The sequence below is a fragment of the Triticum aestivum genome, chromosome 1A (assembly GCF_018294505.1).
Source record: "Triticum aestivum cultivar Chinese Spring chromosome 1A, IWGSC CS RefSeq v2.1, whole genome shotgun sequence".
NCBI lineage: Eukaryota > Viridiplantae > Streptophyta > Magnoliopsida > Poales > Poaceae > Triticum > Triticum aestivum.
In genome coordinates, this window is record NC_057794.1 from 7,187,766 (window position 1) to 7,207,289 (window position 19,524).

Consider the following 19,524-nt stretch of genomic DNA (forward strand, 5'->3'; position numbering starts at 1 on the left):
CAAAGTATAAAGTAAGATATGCAAAACTGAGCTTTATTGTCTCTTATGTTTACACGTGCGGAGCCCCTAGAACAGGGGTGTACGGCTATTAAGCCTTTATCAATGATAGTGTATGCCGGACTCGTCTAGCCGTGTCCGTGGTCTTAAGGACCTGTTCAGATATCCTGGCTAGTGAAGCTATTTTATCGTGGGGCTGTTAAAGCGGTCGCACAATCATCCGCTCGGGGGAGGCGCACTCAGTGCTTTCCCTTCAAAGAGATGATGCCTCGTGGACCGGGCATCTTAAGCGTAAGAGATGCATAATGCGGTATTGCATTAAAGCGAGTGAAAGCTTCGCGTCCCAGCAGTGCTTGATAGCGACTTGAGAATGGGACGATGTGGAAAGTCAGCCTTTCGCAGCGGAAGTTATCGGTAGAGCCGAATATAACTTCGAGCCGGAGAAAACCCATACAGTGGGTGTCCAGACCTGGCGTTACCCCTTGAAAGGAGGTTTTGCTGTGGCGAATTCTTGCTGGGTCTATCCCCATGTGGCGGATTGTATCCTGATATATCAGGTTTAGACCGCTGCCGCCATTCATCAGGACATTTGTAAATTGGAGTCCGCCAATTATTGGATCAAGTACCAAGGCAGTCCAGCCTGCATTCCTGATACTTCTTGAATAATCCAGATGATCGAAGATTATTGGTTTTGACAACCAGTGGCGAGACTCTGTTCGGATAGGCCGTATAGCGCGTACCTTTATGGGCGCCGTATGTTTTGTTATGTGAAGTAAGTTTACTATTTTTACTTCTTGTGGAAAATTCTTTAGTTTCCTGGTACTCTGCTTTTGGGGTTCGTCATCGTCTTCACTTGGTGTGTCGAGCCCCTTGTGTTCGGCGTTGAGTCTGCCGGATTGTTTGAAGACCCAACAATCTCTGTGGGTATGGTTAGCAGGCTTCCCAGTGGTACTGTGTATTTGACATATCCTGTCCAGGATTTTGTTTAGGTTGGATGGGTCGTCCCTGTTATCCTGGGTGGGCGGCTTTTTCTGATTTTGTAGCGAGCCTTTAAATCCGGCATTAACTGCCGTGCTCTTCGGACTATTTTCCTTAGTCCGGCGACGGTCCTTATTGCGTCGCGGTTTTCCGTTTCCATCCCTAGTCTCGGATGTACTTGGGTCGCTGGTGCTACGTCTTGCCAACCAACTGTCCTCTCCTGCGCAAAAGCGGGTCATGAGGCTTGTTAGTGCGGCCATTGTTCTCGGCTTTTCTTGGCCGAGGTGTCTGGCGAGCCATTCGTCTCGGACATTATGCCTAAAAGCTGCTAAGGCTTCGCCGTCCGGACAGTCGACTATATGATTCTTTTTAGTAAGAAATTTATTCTAGAACTGCCGAGCTGACTCTCCGGGCTGTTGGGTTATGTGACTGAGATCGTCTGCATCCAGAGGGCGAACATAGGTCCCTTGAAAATTTGCTCGGAAAGCGTCCTCGAGCTCTTCCCAACTTCCAATTGTGTTTTCAGGAAGGCTTTTAAGCCAATGCCGGGCTGGCCCTTTAAGCTTGAGGGCTAAATATTTGATGACGTGGAAATCGTCTCCTCTGGCCATATGTATGTGGAGGATATAATCCTCGATCCAGACTCCAGGGTCTGTTGTTCCGTCGTATGCCTCTATGTTTATGGGTTTGAATCCCGCTAGAAATTCGTAATCCAGGACCTCATCGGTGAAACATAGGGGGTGTGCGGCACCCCTGTATTTGGGTGTGCCGGATTCAGATATTGATTTTGTTGCATTGCTTATGAGAGCTTGATTTCTTGGCCCATAAATAGACCTGGCTGGGCCATCTTTTTGATGCGAATCCTTGAGTGGGTCGCATGCCGGCTTGAGTGCGGCGCCGCTTGCCGCTTTATGCTGGCCATGGGGTCATCTATCCGACCGGGTGGCTTTCTTACTTTTTGAATGCGAGGGCTCTAAGGCCTCTTCGTCGAATTCAGGCAGTAGCTTTCGCTTCGGGTAGCTTTTAGTGTGGCGACTGCCGTCGTATTTGTCTGCGGTATTGATTACTTTGCTCCATCTGATTCTGAGTGCATCTTCCGCAGTTTTGAGCTTCCGCTTCTGCTTTTTTAGGTTGCATGCGGTTGCAACGAGCCTTTTGTGGAGGTTCTTCTGCTCCATGGGATTATCCGGAGTAAGGTTGTCCAGAATGTCGTTTTCGCCGGGGGCGGGTTGTTTGGTTTCTTTATCCGAGTTGCCCTGTTCGGACGGTTGCTCTAGGGCATGCTCGTCGTCTACCGGCTCATCCTGCTCTATGGCTGGGTTTGAATCGAGGCGGGGCTTGAGGCGGCGTTTACGTCGCCGCTTTGATTGTTTTTCGAGAGATCGATCCCTCGTTGCCTCCCCGTGCTCCTCGTTGTTGCTTCCTTTAGGTGTATCCGCCATGTACACATCATGAGATGAGGTGGCTGTCCAATGCCCTATAGGCGTTGGTTCATGTTCGTCTCCTGCATCATCGTCCATACCGTCGATGTCTTCGGAGTCGAAGTTGAGCACGTCATTTAAATTATCGACAGTGGCTACCAAATGGGTGGTGGGTGGGATTTGAATTTCTTCATCGTCCGTATCCCAACCTTGTTGACCGTAGTCCGACCAGAGCTCTCCTGACAAAGAGAGAGACTTTAGTGACTGCAGGATATCGCCAAAGGGCGAGTGCTGAAAGGTGTCCTCAGTGGTGAACTCCATGATCGGCGCCCAATCGGATTCGATCGGCAGGGGCGCGGGGGGCTCGGAGCCCGGAGAGGAGTCCGGCCCCTCGGAGTCATGGGTCTTGTAGAGTGCGGGGCTGGTATTCGGCTCGATCGCCTTTGGAATCACAGCCCCCGAGGCGGCGTCCAACCGCTCGTCCTCGATTGGAGCAACCAGCTCCGAATTAGGAGTCGGGACCGATGCGTGTACGGCTTCCAGTGTGCTGTTCGGCGGCAGAGCTAGATCATGCCCATCGAGACAGTGCAGCGCGTTCGGTTGTGGCTCAAATCCGTCGAAGATCAAGTCCCCGCGGATGTCAGCCGTGTAGCTTAAGCTTCCAAACCTGACCTGATGGCCAGGTGCGTAGCTTTCGATCTGCTCAAGGTGGCCAAGCGAATTGGCCCGCAGTGCGAAGCCGCCGAAGACGAAGATCTGTCCGGGGAGAAAAGTCTTACCCTGGACTGCATCGTTGTCGATGATCGAAGGAGCCATCGGGCCTAAAAGCGACGACACAGAGGAACCCTCAATGAAAGCACCAATGTCGGTGTCAAAACCGGCGGATCTCGGGTAGGGGGTCCCGAACTGTGCGTCCAGGCGGATGGTAACAGGAAACAAGGGACACAATGTTTTTACCCAGGTTCGGGCCCTCTTGATGGAGGTAAAACCCTACGTCCTGCTTGATTAATATTGATGATATGGGTAGTACAAGAGTAGATCTACCACGAGATCAAGGAGGCTAAACCCTAGAAGCTAGCCTATGGTATGATTGTTGTATGTTGGAGTTGTCCTACGGGCTAAAACCCTCCGGTTTATATAGACACCGGAGAGGGTTAGGGTTACACAAAGTCGGTTACAATGGTAGGAGATCTAAATATCCGCATCGCCAAGCCTGCCTTCCACGCCAAGGAAAGTCCCATCCTGACACGGGACGAAGTCTTCAGTCTTGTATCTTCATAGTCCAGGAGTCCGGCCAAAGGTCATAGTCCGGCTACCCGGATACCCCCCAATCCAGGACTCCCTCACTCAACATTGCTAGCTTATGACGCAATGGCAGAACCTCAAAGTCAAGGTGGCTGTCGGCTCTGTTGCACCTCCTGAACCCGATGCAACTTTTCACTACCGTCTGATTCCACAAGGCTATGTTGTTGTGATGGTGGATGAAGTAACGGAGGGATTTGAGGAGCTCGAGTTTGACCACCCTACAGGTGAAGGGGAGACTCAGCTGGGTCTTGCTCTGAAGACTCCATGTCTATTGCAGAAGGAGCACATCAGGCTTCCGAACTGGATGCCTCCGCCTCCTCCACCTCCTCCTCCGGCGAGTCAGGGCACTCCGCCTCCTCCTCCCCCGTCGAGTGATCAGGGCACTCCGACTCCTTCTCCGGCTACTCCGGCGCGTGAGGGCGGCACTCCGCCTCCTTCTCCGGCTGCTCCGGCGCGTCCGAGCAGCCCGCCTCCTTCTCCGCCTCGTCAGCAACGGCGGCAGACACCGCCACTCCGACTGCTCCGGCACGTCGGAGCAGTCCGCCTCCTTCTACTACTCGTCAGCAGCAACGGAAGAGAGACGCCGCCACTCTGGCGTCTAGCAGTACAGCCAGAGGCGGGAAGCAATACAAATTCGGTCCATCTCTCAAGCCTCTAGAGAAGTTACCATACGAGATGACCGTGGAGGAAAACGTGAAGATCTGTGAAGCCCCAAGTGAGGGACTTCTTTGAAACGTGAAGATTTATGAAACATCCACCTCCGGTGGAGAAGATAGATCCGCTGAAAGCAAAGCACGGTATCAACACCCTGAAGCGACCACCACTGCCTTCGTCGGATGACAACCATGTCCGCTGTCTTAAAAAGACATTGGAAGATGCGCGCCGGTCGGGAACTACTTCAAGTGACAAAAGGTTAGCAAAACGAAGAAGTGGGAAAAAAATTCCCCAACTCGTAGAACAGGAGAACCAATCATGCCCCCAGCTCAAGATGTCTAGCAATATCATCGAAAATCTGCCGCGGATGCTGCCCGGTACTAATCCTGGTGATTACCTGACTGACGATGTACATTTTGATACAATGGAGATGGACGAATTCAGATACCAGTACGGGAAGCCTCTCGTGAAAGATGGAAGTCCTCCTTTGACAACGATGGCGCGAAGATTCCATCAATGGTACATGCAAACATGCAGCGAGTCTGAGAAGGATGCTTTGACGATGAGAATTAAAGAGGACCACGACTTCATTGGACAAGAACTGTTAACTGTTGATTTTGACGAGTTTTTCCAGTTCTACAATCAAAAGGCCCTCGACAAATCACTCGTGGCTTGCTACTGTCTGTAAGTACTACTTTATGTAATTAAGTCTCTATATATAGCTCAGCTCTTTCATTGCATGTATATATAATTATCCTCACTATATTATGCAGATTGAAGATCGTCGAATGGAGAAAAGCACAAATCTATGATATTGGGGTCATTAACCCAAATGTCATACATGAATGAACGGTTAAACATAATGTCTCAAAAACCAAGGACAACTTGCTACAATCGTTGCTCAAAAATCAAAGCAACGATAAAATACTATTTCCTTGCAACTTCAAGTGAGTGTTACTGTCTTGTGCACATTCGGTTTCCCTTTATGCATGTTGTGTAGGTTCCACTTTATTCTCCTAAAGATTAAGCTTGAGCGGGGAGAAGTAACCGTCTTAGACTCCAGACGAAAAGATCCCGAGGAGTATGCGGACATGACTCGAATGCTCAAGGAGTAAGTTCAATCGATCATTATCGCACTATATCGGCAACTTTGTTCATTTTCTGATATCAAGTAATTATTTTCTTTGTCTGGCGGGGTTTGGAAACAGTTCACCATAATTTCTCCGGGACTGCCGACCGAGCTGCGATTTAAACACCTGAAAGTATGTACTACTACCTAGTTCCGCGCATCTCCCATTGATTCTAGCTAGTTTCATCAATACCATTTAGTATGCTTGCTTATCAGTTTGATTGACCTCTATTTCTCGTAAAGTGCTTGTGGCAGGAAGCCGGGAATGATTTCTGTGGATACTACATTTGCGAGTTTATCTACAACACGACGGCCTCTAATAAGCGGGGCTACTCTGAAAAACAATATGAAGTGCGTAAGCAAACATATTCATAATTTTATTTTATTACCATCATTTGTGTTGAGTTTCATTTATACACATGTATTGACACTCTTCTTCAATTTAGATCTGGCAGATGCGGGATGAACTCCTACCACATGATCGCATAAAAGCAATTCAAGAGGAAATTGTGGGATTCTTTCTTGACCACGTCATCAATAAAGCCAAAGAATACCATGTGGCATTTGACTTCAGATGTTAGGGATTGTAAGAGATCTTATATTGTATATATGTAGCTAGTAGCGTCGGATGGATATACAAAAACTTGTTGTTCGATCAATCTCTCGGAGAAGGAGGAGGTCGATCACTTCTCTCTGTATATGTTCATGACGATCTTGTGTACTTAATGGTTTCCTTCATTTGCTTACTAGCTAACGTTTCGCTAGTTCTCTCTATACGTATAGTACGTAGCGTCGACAAAGCACGGAGATAAGAGAGGTCACTTCTCTCCATTAGCTAGCTAACACAATACATGAACCCCCTAAATTAACCCTCCAAAACCCCCAACCCCCCCCCCCCCTAAAAAAACAAAAAACCCAGCCCCTGAGCTGCTGACGCGTGGATGCTTTTTGGTCCCGGTTGGGCCCTCCTGCCTGGGCTGGCCGCAGCGGCCACGTGGAGCCCCACCTGTCCCGATTCGTAAGCGAACCGGGACTAAAGGTCATGGGCTTTAGTCCCGACTCTTTAGTCCCGGTTCCAGAACCGGGACAAATGGGCCTCTGGAACTGAGACAAATGGGCCTTTTTCTACTAGTATAGACAGGCAAATGCTAAATAAGTGTATCAGGCATATACATGGCACAACACATGAACCAAAATGACGTGTTTGCTGGGAATAGTAGTACCAGGCATATACATGGCACAAAATGCAACAAGATCTAAAATGACTATTTTGTCGTATAAAAGAAAAACAAATAATACAAGTAACTAAATTTGTACGTTTGATCTAATTAACAGATTCTACCCAGGCATGCATGCGTGTATAGAGACAAGAAGTCATAGATACCAACAGAATAGGAGGTGCACAAACAGGATACAGTCTAGCGTAAACTAGCTAGTACAGCTACTGGTACACAGACAGATAGCAGAGAAACAGAAATTTCAGGGGAATGGCATTACTAATACTCAAAAGCAGTGGACTGACTGACTTGACTAGAGGAGACTGTAAAGAAACATACTATGAAATACACAGGTAAATCAACTGAAGCAGCACCAAAAGCAATCAAAGGACACAAAATCTTACTACTACATAATAATACTACTCAACATCCATTGCTTCTTCATCGGTGCACACTGTACAATCTCGGCCTGCTCCTGCAACTTGGGTCCTCCCTCGTAAGTGGCCAGCAAGTTATTCAGATACCTACAACACTATGCTGCAGCGAAACTCAACACTAAACTGCTACTGACCCTGTTGCACAGCCACCTAAAGTGCCAACAGAAAACCAAATCCAGAGCAGACCGTCTCGGCCGGCCTGGGTCTTGGGATATGATTTGACAACGTTCGTCAGGCTGCAGGTGGGTCGTCTTTACCTGGGATGTGATTCCACGATGCTCAACTCGACGACAAGCAGTCACCCTACACTGCACGCTCCAACAATTCTCAACGGAGAGCGGCTGCAGTACAGTACAGTTGAAGAAGCAACCACAAGCCATTCCACGAGCAGAGCACAGAGCAGAGTAGCAGCCATCGGGGAGGCCTGCTGTCAAAAATAAATAAATTCATGACAACCTTCCACAGGGCTCCAAATTGCAGAGTACCACAAAGTTTCTCAACAAGTTGAAGCTGCACTAATTCCTCCTAGCCCGGCCAAACCAAACGACCACCTGAAACAGGCAGACGCCTCTGCTCAAAATGGTGTACTTTCGCTGGACAGGCGAGCTCCCAAATCTGCCGCCAAGTTCCTGAGATCCATCTACAGGTGCCGTTCACATTGTTGACCATGTCCTCTGACAAATAAATAGCCTCGTTCGCATTGTTGACCATGTACTCTGACAATTAAATAGCTTCTCAAGTCAGATACAAAATAACACGAGATCAGCAAACTGTTAAATGCATTCGAGCTACGATTCGTTACTCATGGTACATACCTGGGAACAGGTTCGCCTTGAGGACCCTGCACCTGCAAGGAGGCATCATCGTTTTGCAAGGAATATATGTGGAGCGTTCACAGACTCTGAAACGAATAAGATTCCATTGGCAAAACAGCTCATGAAAGAGATCGCCATTCAAATCAAATCTATAACAGCACATCAAAACACTAACAGGCGACTACATAAATAGCTAGTCATTGTTACTGACATACAGTTTGTAAAAGCTGCAGCAGAGATTATCCCTACTGTTTCCCTTCGAAAAGAAGAAGAAACCTTGTGCCATCGCACTGTATTCTTGTAAAACTTTGCTTGGACAGCAGCAAAACATTCAAAAACTTGAGCATTTTTTCCCAACTTGTCTTAATCTGGAGAAATACAAGTAGATAAAATCGCAGTATGAAAGGTATCTGAAGAATTTAACGATCAATGTCTAACGACACTTAAACTGGATAGCCCAGTCAAATGTGAGTATACATCTCAACTTCCACTAAACAAGACGAAAAGAGTTTACAAACATGAAGGTGTGTTTCCCAACTTGTAAATAAACTTGAGAAGTACTCCTACTGCACAAGTATCAGACGTGAGATGAGATGAGTATCCCAGCTTCCACAGGAAATGTTTAAGAGGATAAGTTAATCCACATTACAAGTATCTGAACAAGATAAAGGTCAAAGTGCAACAAAGCCGATAACAATCATGACATAACCTGGTACATGCATTATTTGAAGCAAACATAACAGAATCATGCCCTTTCTATGTGGCTTTCCTCCTGCCCTGTTTTCCTCGGCAACACTTATTCTCCTATATGAATTGCAGGAGGATCCTGCCTGCGGTCGGACTCCTACATGAATAACCCTCAATCACGCAAGGCCTCCCACTGCTCACAGACTAGCCTTGGTATTTCCTTCCATGTCTTTGGTTTAAGTGCCATGACTGCACATATCACAAATGATGTCAGATTAACAAACTTGTACAAGCTACTCTAACATGAAAATTTATACAACACTACATCAAAGTAATGGAGAACAAACTTGTACAGACGTGTTGACTCTGGTACAAGGGATTTGATGGGTGACTGCATTTGTTGGTTAAACGTTGCAAAGATAGAATGACATGCATACCTTCATAACGGGCGTCTAGTTCTTTCTCGTTGATGCTGCCCAGTTGCTGCTGCAGGCATCTAGGGAGCTTCTTTATTGCAGGACAGTGTGTAATTGCAAGGTGTTGGAGAGACCCGTATGCTTGCTGCTCATTCGGCAAGGATGCCAAGGTACTGCAGCTAACAAGAAAAAGGGTTTCCAACGATGAGGGGTGCTCTCCTGACAGAATCTCCAGTGATGTCAACCCACTGTTGTCCTGAATGTTCAGTTTCTTGAGGGACGTGGGCAGACAGAGAATCCACCCCAACATGCCATCACAAGACAATATGTGTAGATATTCGAGACAAGGAGGAAGTGAATGCTCTCTTGCTGCTGCTGCTGCTGTTGACGGCTCTGCTAAATCTTTTGGTTTCTGGAGCACATCCAGCTGGCATGATAGGACTTGAATACTACTGCAGTCATCAATAATTATGCTCTTTAAGGATGGTGGAAGATTTAGAACCGCTGGTAAACTTTCACATCCATCTAACGACAGATATTCTAGGCATGGACAGAAGTGATTCATGGGTGAGGATGACAACTCTGATACAGCTGCAGGCAAGATTTCCTCACTGCAAGACTCTTCAACTAACTCCAACATGCCCTGCTGCTTGTGGAATATGGACTTAAGCTTACGGCACCCAGTAATATTCATTCTCTTGAGAGATGCCGGGTAGTTGAACATTTCTACCAAACTTGCACAATCCTCTAACACAAGAGACTCCAGACCTGGCAGGTGTTGACTCCTTCCGGATGCTGATGGCTCAAGAGGAGTGTGTGCATATCCAGTCAGATTTTCACAATTTCTAATCACTAATGTTCTCAAGGATACCAAGCTTTGGAACACTTTCTCTGGCCACTGGACGAGCATATCGCATCTATCAATTTCAAACTCTTCAAGGTGTACAAAATAGTCCCATGGCTCCAGTGAACCTGCTCCAAAGAATGACTTGCAGTGTCTTAACTGCATAACTGTTAGAGGGGATTTCTGGTTCCATTTCTCCTTGCAGCCCACCGGTAAAACTGAAGTGCACTCAGCCTCTGATGTTGTCTCTGTGCATTCTAGATTCAGTATCAGATTGGTCAATGAAGACAAATATTTGTCTACAAAATGGAAGATCTCTTGCTTGCCATCTTCAATTTTTAACACATTGAGTTTTGGTGCTTCGGGTAAATGTATAAGCTTTGGGCATTTCTCAACTGACAATGTCTCAAGCTGAGGAAACAATATATGTTCTCCTTCAGCAGCAGCATCCCATCTCTGAAAACTCTCCAAGTTTTCCAATGCAAGTACCTTTAGAGCAGGAAATGCTGACGCTATCAATCTATAATCTCCAGTAATTGGTTCTCCAAGCAATGGTGCTCCAGGTAATGCTACCAGCTGTCCACAATGCCGAATAAACAACTGCTCAAGCAGAGGAAATATTATCTGTTCTTCTTGCCTCTTATTTATTTCCCCCCATCTCTCAAAATACAATAGATGCTCTAGTGTAAGCACCTTCAGTTTAGGAAAAGTTAAGGATGTACCACATCTGAACAAAAAATGCAATCTTTCACAATGAAAAAGATGGATCTCAACCATGTTTCGCAACATCCCAATGCACCTTCCTCCATAGGAATATATCCGCAGAACCTGCAGCTCATCGTGATATTCGAAACATTCTCTGAGATCCACGTTGCTATCACAAACAGAAGTCCATCTTAATGTCAATTCTCTGAGATCCTTCTTGTTTCTGAGGTTTGCCACTTTTGCCTCTGGTTCCTTAACATTCTCTAACTGACATAGCTCTAGCCGACCACCGAGGTTTAAATGCTGCAGCTCTGCAACATCACTACAATCAGGTCCAGTAACTGCTGCTACAAAACATGTAAGCGTCTGTAGCTTCGTGAGTTTTCCGAGTTCTGGAGGCATGCTCTTCAACTCCGGACAGCCATGAGTGTAGAGGTGACGGAGTGAAGTCATATATTTCATTTGCCGTGGAAGTCGATCAAGAAAACAACAATTGGAAAGGTCCAACATTTGCAAGTTATAAAGAATACTTATGTCTTCAGGCAGTGCTTTGATAAAACTTCCTGAGAGATCAAGGTACCTCAGGTAACGCAGATACTTTCGCTGCGGTAGAAATGATTCTCTCCCTGTATGGAGCTTCAAGGCATGCAAAGAGTTGTGTTTTGATAGATGCTGCAATGAGTGTCCCATAAAACTATCGCATATGATTGTTCGGATAGCAGGGAATTTTTTCTCCACAAATTCATTTGAAATACCTTCTGTTTCTTCATGTGACAAACATATACCATCTGTTTCTTCACGCGCCAAAAATAAATGCCGAGCAGTATCAGGAAAGACTGGAAAGTCTGTAAGACACTTGATTTGACTTGGTTCCTCAGTTGCAATATCAGATTGCTTTTCCATAACAGATAATGCGATGTCAAGCAGAAGATCATGGATTTTACATGTAGTTCTGGAATAATACTCGCAGTCTGTTTTATCTTCCTCTATGTCCAGAAAGAATGACCTTGAGGCAAGCTCATTAAAAATATGTTTTCCAGCGGTTTCAAGAGTATATTCCTTGTATTCTGGGATAAAGCCATTTGCAATCCATAGTTGGATCAGCTTCTCCACATCAATCCTGTAACCCCTGGGAAATACAGCACAAAAAGCAAAGCACTGCTTCATGTATGATGGCAATTCTTTGTAGCTAATCATTAGTATTGGCAAAATTCCAGATTCTTCTGTGCATATGTGGCTTCTAGCTGATATAGCCTTCCATTCTTCCACGCTGGTCTTGGTACGAAGTAGAGAGCCCAGTGCAGTTGCAGCTAAAGGAGAACCATTACATCTCCTCACAATCACACCAACCATGTTCAGTAGCTCAGGAGGCTTTTCATGCTGTGAACTGAATGCTCTAGCCTCGATAATTTCCTTTATGAAGCAATCCTCCAAACGACTGAGATTGAAGGCTCTATCTGCATCCATAATTTCAGCAACTTGTTTATCACGAGTTGTTGTCAACACTGCACTACCCATGCCACCATGCTGAAGACAGACCTTCAACCTTTCCCACTTGTGGAATTCCCTGTTGTTCCAGACATCATCCAATACAAGGAAATACCTCTGCCCGCTGACCAATTTTCGAAGCCTATCCAGTGGTGGTTTGTCTATATCATCATTTTTCTTGGGAGAAGCTTCAACTATACTCTTAGCCAGGGAGTTCACATCAAAGGTATCAGAGACACACACCCAGATCAACAACTGGAAATGCTTCTGAATTTCAGGTTCATTGTATATGACCTGCGCTAATGTGGTTTTGCCAAGGCCCCCCATTCCAACGATGGAAACTACTGCAAGGTCTGCATTGCTAGCTTCACCAAGTAGTGCATCAACAATATTCTTCTTATCTCTGTCCCTGGATCTGCTGGCAAGTGCTTGTGGGTCGATGATGCCCGCCTCCACTGCTTGAACAATAGCTTCTGCCTGAATTGCTTGGACACCGGCAGTGTCTGCCTCAACCCAAAGTCATGCATCTCTGCAATGAGGACATTGATCTCCTGCAGAATCATGCAGAGCTTGCGGCCCATTTTGTAGCGGAACAGAATACGGTTGTGAGTAGGGAAGAGTCTTATTACATCGAAGCCACGCTTGGTGCAGTGCCCCTTCTTTTTGGCTTGACGGCGGAGTGCTTCGTACTTGAATTCATCGAAGACTTGATTTGCCTCGTAGGCCACTGTCTTGAGTTCCCGGAGCCAGGCTTTGACCCCTTCTCTGTGACCTGAAGCCTGCTCCTCGGCGTCATTGATGACGTCAAGTATGGCCGGAAGCCTGCGCTTCAGAATCCTGTGCTGCTTCTCCATTCCCTCCATCACGTTGTACTGATCCAGGAGGGAGCTGGACGCCTTGTTCATCAGCATGGACACCAATGGCCGGATCACCATGGTGGCCACCATCTCCGCCATTGGAACGCTTGGAAAAACTCAACACAGGTGCACTGCAGAAATTAATGAAGAAGAGAATGGTGTGAACAAGACGTGTATAGGTAGAGCTTGGGATCTGTTCTTGAACAAATTACAAGTCAAAGTCCAATCTTGCAGCCATAGTTACCTTCACGAGCTTGCCCCTGATCAGCACCCAGGACCAGACGCAGCAGCAGCAGCGAGGAAGACGTGGTCCTCACAGGCACGTCAGCGCCAGCTACAGCATTGTAACGGCGGCAGCAGCAGCAGCAGATTCAGAGCCTTGTCGGTGCCGGCGAGGCGGCGCAGAACCAGGAGGCGACTCCGGTGAAGTTATGGCGGCCAGCACCGAACGGATGCGTGGGCGGGGCTGTAGGCAGGCTCTAGTCAGGAGTTTGGAGATCTTTGTGAGATGTTGAAGCTTTTGGATGCCTGAGTTGAGAAGAGAAATGCTGTGAGCGGGATGAGTATAGTGCTTGAGCTCTCCAATATAGAACGGTCGTATGTAGCCTGAGATCTGTTCTCGATCAAATCACAGCAAAAATATTGAATTTTGCCATTAGCAATGCAGGCTTTAATAAAGTAATCAAAATGGCCACACCGAGGTGCCGACAGGCATTTGAGACAGCGTGCACTGCCATTACAAAACGCCCACTTGCAGGCAGCAAGATAATTTGTTTCAGATACTACATTTGGTGCATCATGTGAGCAGTGACATGCTTGTCACCCAATACAAGGGGGGTTAAAGTGATTCGTTTTTCATCTTCGTCAGTCATGACACGGGGTTCATGGCCTTGACATTTACAAGCGTGCTACCAATGCCTTGCCATCAGCATCAGCACCCAGTTGGTGGCACTTATTCACAGGTTGTGCTGTGAATCCATTGCATCATTTGTTCCCTCTTAGGAGTAGCATCAACGCTGCATCCGCTTGGATTCAGCGTATTTGCAATTGAATCCAACGCCCCAATTCTTTTCTTCTTTTTTGTTTACTCTAAAATGTATTGAAATGTATTTTAGCCGAATGTTTACGGTATACAATGGTCGTATACAGCCTCAGATCTGTTCTCGGGCCAATCGCAAGAACAATATTTAACCTGGCCACTGGCGATGCAGGCACCGACAGCCATCTGAGACGGCACGCACCGGCAATACAAAAACGTCCACTTGCAGGCAGGCACGAAGATAATTTAGTTTCAGATACTACGTTTGATTCATCACGTGAGCAGTCACATGCTTGTCACCCAATACAAGGAAGAAAGTGTTTAATTTTCAGTTTTATGAGTCATGACATTGGTTTTGTGCATTATTACAAGCGTGCTACCAATGACATGCCATAAACATCAGCATCAGCATAAGAACCCAGTTGGTCGCACCTATTCACAAGCTGTGCTCTAAATCTACTGCGCCATTGGTTTCTCTTAATTATCATCAAGGCTCTCCATCCGCTTGGGTTACGTAACTATATTCTTTCTCTTTTTTTCACTCTGAAGTGTATCGAAAATATTTTAACTGAATGTTTACAATCTATCTACAACGGTTGTATACGGCCTGAGATCTGTTCTCGAGCCAATAGTAACGAGAACAATGTTTAATCTTGCCATTAGCGATGCAGGCTCTAATGCACAGACAGTCGTGTGAGACGGCGTGCAGTGGCATTACAAAACCTCCACTTGAAGGCAGGCAGGCAGGCAGGCAGGAGGATAATTTTGTTTCAGATACTCCGTTTGATGCATCAGGCGAGCAGTCACATGCTTGTCACCCAATACAAGGAAAAAAGTGATTAATTTTTCAGTCTCGTCAGTCAAGGCATTTGTCTAACATACTTGCAAGTTGATCCCATCCCACCTATTATCAAGCTGTGCTGCCTGTAAATCTATTGAGCCATTTGCAAGTTTCGTTTTGAGCTACGAACCAAATGTAACAGAGGGTGCATCAAGTTTCATTTTACAGACTAGCTAGAAATAGAGGATGCAGAAACAGATTTGAACGAGTGGGTACCTACATATTCGAACGGAGGCCGGGATGGGGTCTTGGAGGCCGACGCCGCCGCGCTGGGCCTGCTGACGGCGGAGGTCGCCGCTGCCATGGACGGAAGGAGGGACGGACGGACGGACGGCGAGCAGCGGTGATGGTGAGGTGGGAGACTCGTTGCGCCACTTCCAGCAGCCGCAGCACGAGGCGGTCCGCCCGGCCGGTCTTGGAGGAAGGGCGGCCGGCCAGCCAGCCTCGGTGACATCGGCGGCGAAGAGGAGATTTTTTTTTTTTTTGAGAAGGGCGGCGAAGAGACCGGCAGAGTGTGGCTGGGCTGGGCTTATGATTCGGGGGGCTCAGCAAGCTTATTACGTTGGGCTTAGGGCTTATTATTCTGTTTCGTCAATGGCAAGAAATTAGAGGAATTAGTTCTAAAAAAAAGTACTTTCAAAAAAAAGTTCTCAAAAAAAAGAAGAGGAATTCAGACCGTCCCCTGTTATTCGACAGGGTGATCCAATATCCCCATATTTTATTTGATTGCAGTAGAGAGCCTTTTATGCCTCCTAATATCTATACATGAGGCATCTAGCAGAGGGCCACACCCGGCTAACGCCACGCCACACCATAAACCGCTCCACATCTTCCTCCCTTGCATTACATCCACCATTATTACAGGCTGCAAAGCTCTGTGGGAAAGCCTTTCACCGGTGATGAAGCACGAGGTGGCCAGCCTTGCAAATGCCTAGCAGAGCCGTCATGCCACGTGAATCGAGGCCGACATGCCGGCCAGCTCACCCAAGGTCTCCGACGACGGCAATGACCCCACGACGGAGACGGGATACGACAACACTACGCCGGAGCCCGCGCCTTTCCATGCCAGCTTTGCATGCACTAGTGCAAAATTGGGATGTAGTCCCAATTCGTAAGGCCCTTTAGTGCCGGTTCTGGAACCGGCACTAAAGGGTGGGGACTAAAGCCCCCCCCCCCCTTTAGTCCTGATTCAACACGAATCGGGACCAAAGTCCCATCACGTGGCATGAGCCCGAGGCGGGGGGCTGAGGGCCTTTAGTCTCAGTAGGTCACACAAACCGAGATTAAAGGGTTTAGGGGTTTAGGGGTTTTTAGTTTAATTTTTCTTTTAATTTTGTGTTTTTCATTTAATTCTTTTTTATTTCAGACATTTTTAGGCTAGTACATACTGTACATGTTATGCATATATATAAAAATAGAATTTCTCATAGAACCGATCATATATATATATATCATCGAATTTCTCGCACGATCATTCACACACACACATATATTTGTATATATATACAATTTCTCCTACAATTTGCAGATCGATCATTATATGAAGGCATTACAGCAGTAGCGCGTAATCGAATTCTCCTTTGAGATCTATGACCTGGTCGAGCAAAAATCCTGCTATTTCCTCTTGAATTGCTAGTACACGAACCGTTGGTAAGAGCTCATCCCACATCTCCATCAATTTTAAAGCAGGAGATCAATATAATTGAATGTATTAGTTGTGTATATATATTAAATCATGATATATAAAAAGAATTGTGAATAGTGTCCTGTCAAATGTATCCAAAGTTGTCTATCATTTTTGGATCTTTCGGACGTCATCATGTGAATGTTTTCGCAAACGTAGTATGCACATAAATTAGTCCCCGAGGCCTGTCTCATGGTCTTTATGAGAATAGAATTCAATCAGATAATAATTAATCAAGCATGATAATGATATTGAAACTAGAAAAGAGATGGTAGCTAGCTAGTACTAGCTATTTAGTCAATTACCTTGGGTCGCGCCCATGTCAGTTTTTTCTTTCATTGGCCTTCAACCTGTTTGATGAACTTTTCCCAAGCCCTGCCCGCCGGCAAACCCAAGAGCGGCCGGCCAGCCTCGATGACATCGGCGGCAAAGAGGAGATTTTTTTTTTCGAGAAGGGCGGCGAAGAGGAGATACACACCGGCAGAGTGTGGCTGGGCTGGGCTTATGATTCGGTGGCCTCAACAAATAGATCCCGTGACACACCATTACCTTGGGCTTAGGGCTTATTATTCTGTTTTGTTCAATAGCAAGAAATTAGAGGAATTAATTCTAAAAAAAGAGGAATTCAGATCGTCGCGTGTTATTCGACAGGGTGATCCAATATCTTCATATTTTTTCTTGGTTGCAGCAGAGGGCCTTTTGTGCCTCCTAATATCTATACATGAGTAGGGCCACATCCGGCTAACTCCATACCACATCACAAACCACTCCACATCTTCCTTCCTTGCATCACATTCATCCTGACTGCAGACTGCAAAGCTCTGCGGGAGAACCTTTCGCCGGTGATGAAGCATGAGGTGGCCGGCCTTGCCAACGCCTAGCACAGCCGTCATGCCACGCGAATCGAGGCTGACATGCCGGCTAGCTCACCCGAGGTCTCCGACAACAGGTAACGACCCCACGATGGAGACGGGCTCTGACAACACTACACCGGAGCCCGCGCCTTTCCATGCCAGCTTCACCATGGAGCAGGCGTTCAACACCGCCATGGTGGAGGAGCAGCTTGCGTCGGTGCCTATGACTGCGTTCCAGCATCACCAGCTGGCGGAGGGCCACATAGACGACGAGCGGGCGAGCGATGAGGCGTGGCGGCCATGGCCGTGGCAAACACCAACTTCGTCGTGGAGCAACATGCGATCTACGAGGCCCTCAGCGCTCAAGCCGCCGCTTGACAAGAATAGGCGACCGTGGAGGCGCAACTGCAGGCGATCGCGAACGACATGGCCGCTAACTACGCGTCCTATGCGCCACCGTCGAACTTTTGGGCGGGCCTGTGGCACAACGACAATATCGGCGCCTCCATTTTCATCGTGGACCTCAAGTCCACCAGTGAAAGGCAAGGTGCAGACTCCTTCGAGGATGAGTAGGGCACGTGAGGCGGCTGGGCCCGGTGTCCCATGTGGGTCGGTCCATCTTCACTGTTATACTCTTCCTCGCCGGCCACTGCATTTTCACTTCACGAGTCTTATCGGCGGCGCTCACGGAGACATCGGCGATGGAGAACACGGTCCTAGGAAGGGAAAAGCATGGGCTTCGATGCCCAACTCCGTCATAGTGTAGGTTTTAGGTCCACTCCCCTTTTTTAGAAAATTGTCCAGATTGTAATGAATGTCGTCCGGTCTGTATGAATATCATTCACATTACATGTATTTCATCCGGTCTGTTGAAAAAGCATACGAAATGTATGCGCGTAACATTGGATGACAGTCTTCGACATCATTGTGTGCGGACTGGTCCCCTGTCCATAGTCGGATGCTGGAGCAAATTTGCGGGTGCGAGGGAGATGCCCTTACTCGTTCTAAACTCAAATCTACATTCATGCATGCTTTTTTCCTTTGCCAAAAAAAAATCATCATGTTTTTCTTTCTTTAAAACGAGCTCTACATTCATTCATGATCTCTTTCGTTCTGCAGTGTACAACTCGGACGAGTTATCGGGACCGGTGAATAGCGGTGATCGTTCATCGGGCTTTGCTGCAGCGCCTTGCCTGTCTCAAGGAGCGGGCGGAGTTTGAGACAGGCAAGGCAAGGCGCTGCAAACGAAGAATAAGTCAATTTGTTGCTTTTCCCGACCGATGCCCCTCCTTACCAAATGATAGTGTTCTTATATATAGCACACACTGGAGCGAGCGAGTGAAGTACACGGGGTGGCCCAAAACCACCTTGTGTGGAAACATGTTTTTGAACGTTTCTATAAGCTTTCTGTCAGGTTTTTCCCAGCACAAAGTTTTTCGTTTTTGTTTTTTTCTTTCTTTTAATTTTTCATCATTTAAAAAAAGCATGAACAGTTTTTGAATTTTTCCAATTGATTTAACATTTTTTTTAAATACGTAATTTTTTAGATCCATACATATTTTCCAAATATACCAACATTTTCTCAAGTTCATGAGTATTTTTTAAGTTGACGAACATTTTTCAAATTTGTGAAGAACTCCATAATCTTTTTAAAATTCATAAACTCTTTTGAATGTAACAAAAATTAATCTATCATGTCGAAAAAATCTACTCCTTCCGTTCCTAAATATAAATCTTTTTAGAGATTCGAATACTTACTACACACGAACCAATATGAGTGAATATGCTCTCTAAAATGCGTCTATATACATCCATACGTAGTTCATATTAAAAATCTCTAAAATTTCTTATATTTAGAAACGGATGGAGCATAAAAAATGAGAAGTCATTATCTTCATGACAATGTAGCTACTGGTTCTTTTTACTAGCCAACGAGCAAGCAATAGAACGCCAACGAGTTAGCGAGAGAAGCAACCGAGGGGAGCAAGCACGCTAATAGGCCGTGGCCTGTTGTGCCTTCCGCGTAAGCGATGTAGATATTTGCAATGCCCAAAGTGCCATATAGGAGCTCCTGTCCTTATTTTTGATGAACTAGATGATACCCCGCGCGCTGCTGCAGGGATTGGTTGTAATATGTTTGATGAAATTTATTTGAA

General features: G+C 46.5%; 1 pseudogene; it reads right to left on the reverse strand.

The window, feature by feature from the left end:
- Positions 1 to 8,495: 8,495 nt before the first annotated feature.
- LOC123184773 (putative disease resistance protein RGA3) lies at positions 8,496 to 15,364 on the reverse strand (annotated as a pseudogene).
- Between the last annotated feature and the right edge of the window lie 4,160 nt (positions 15,365 to 19,524).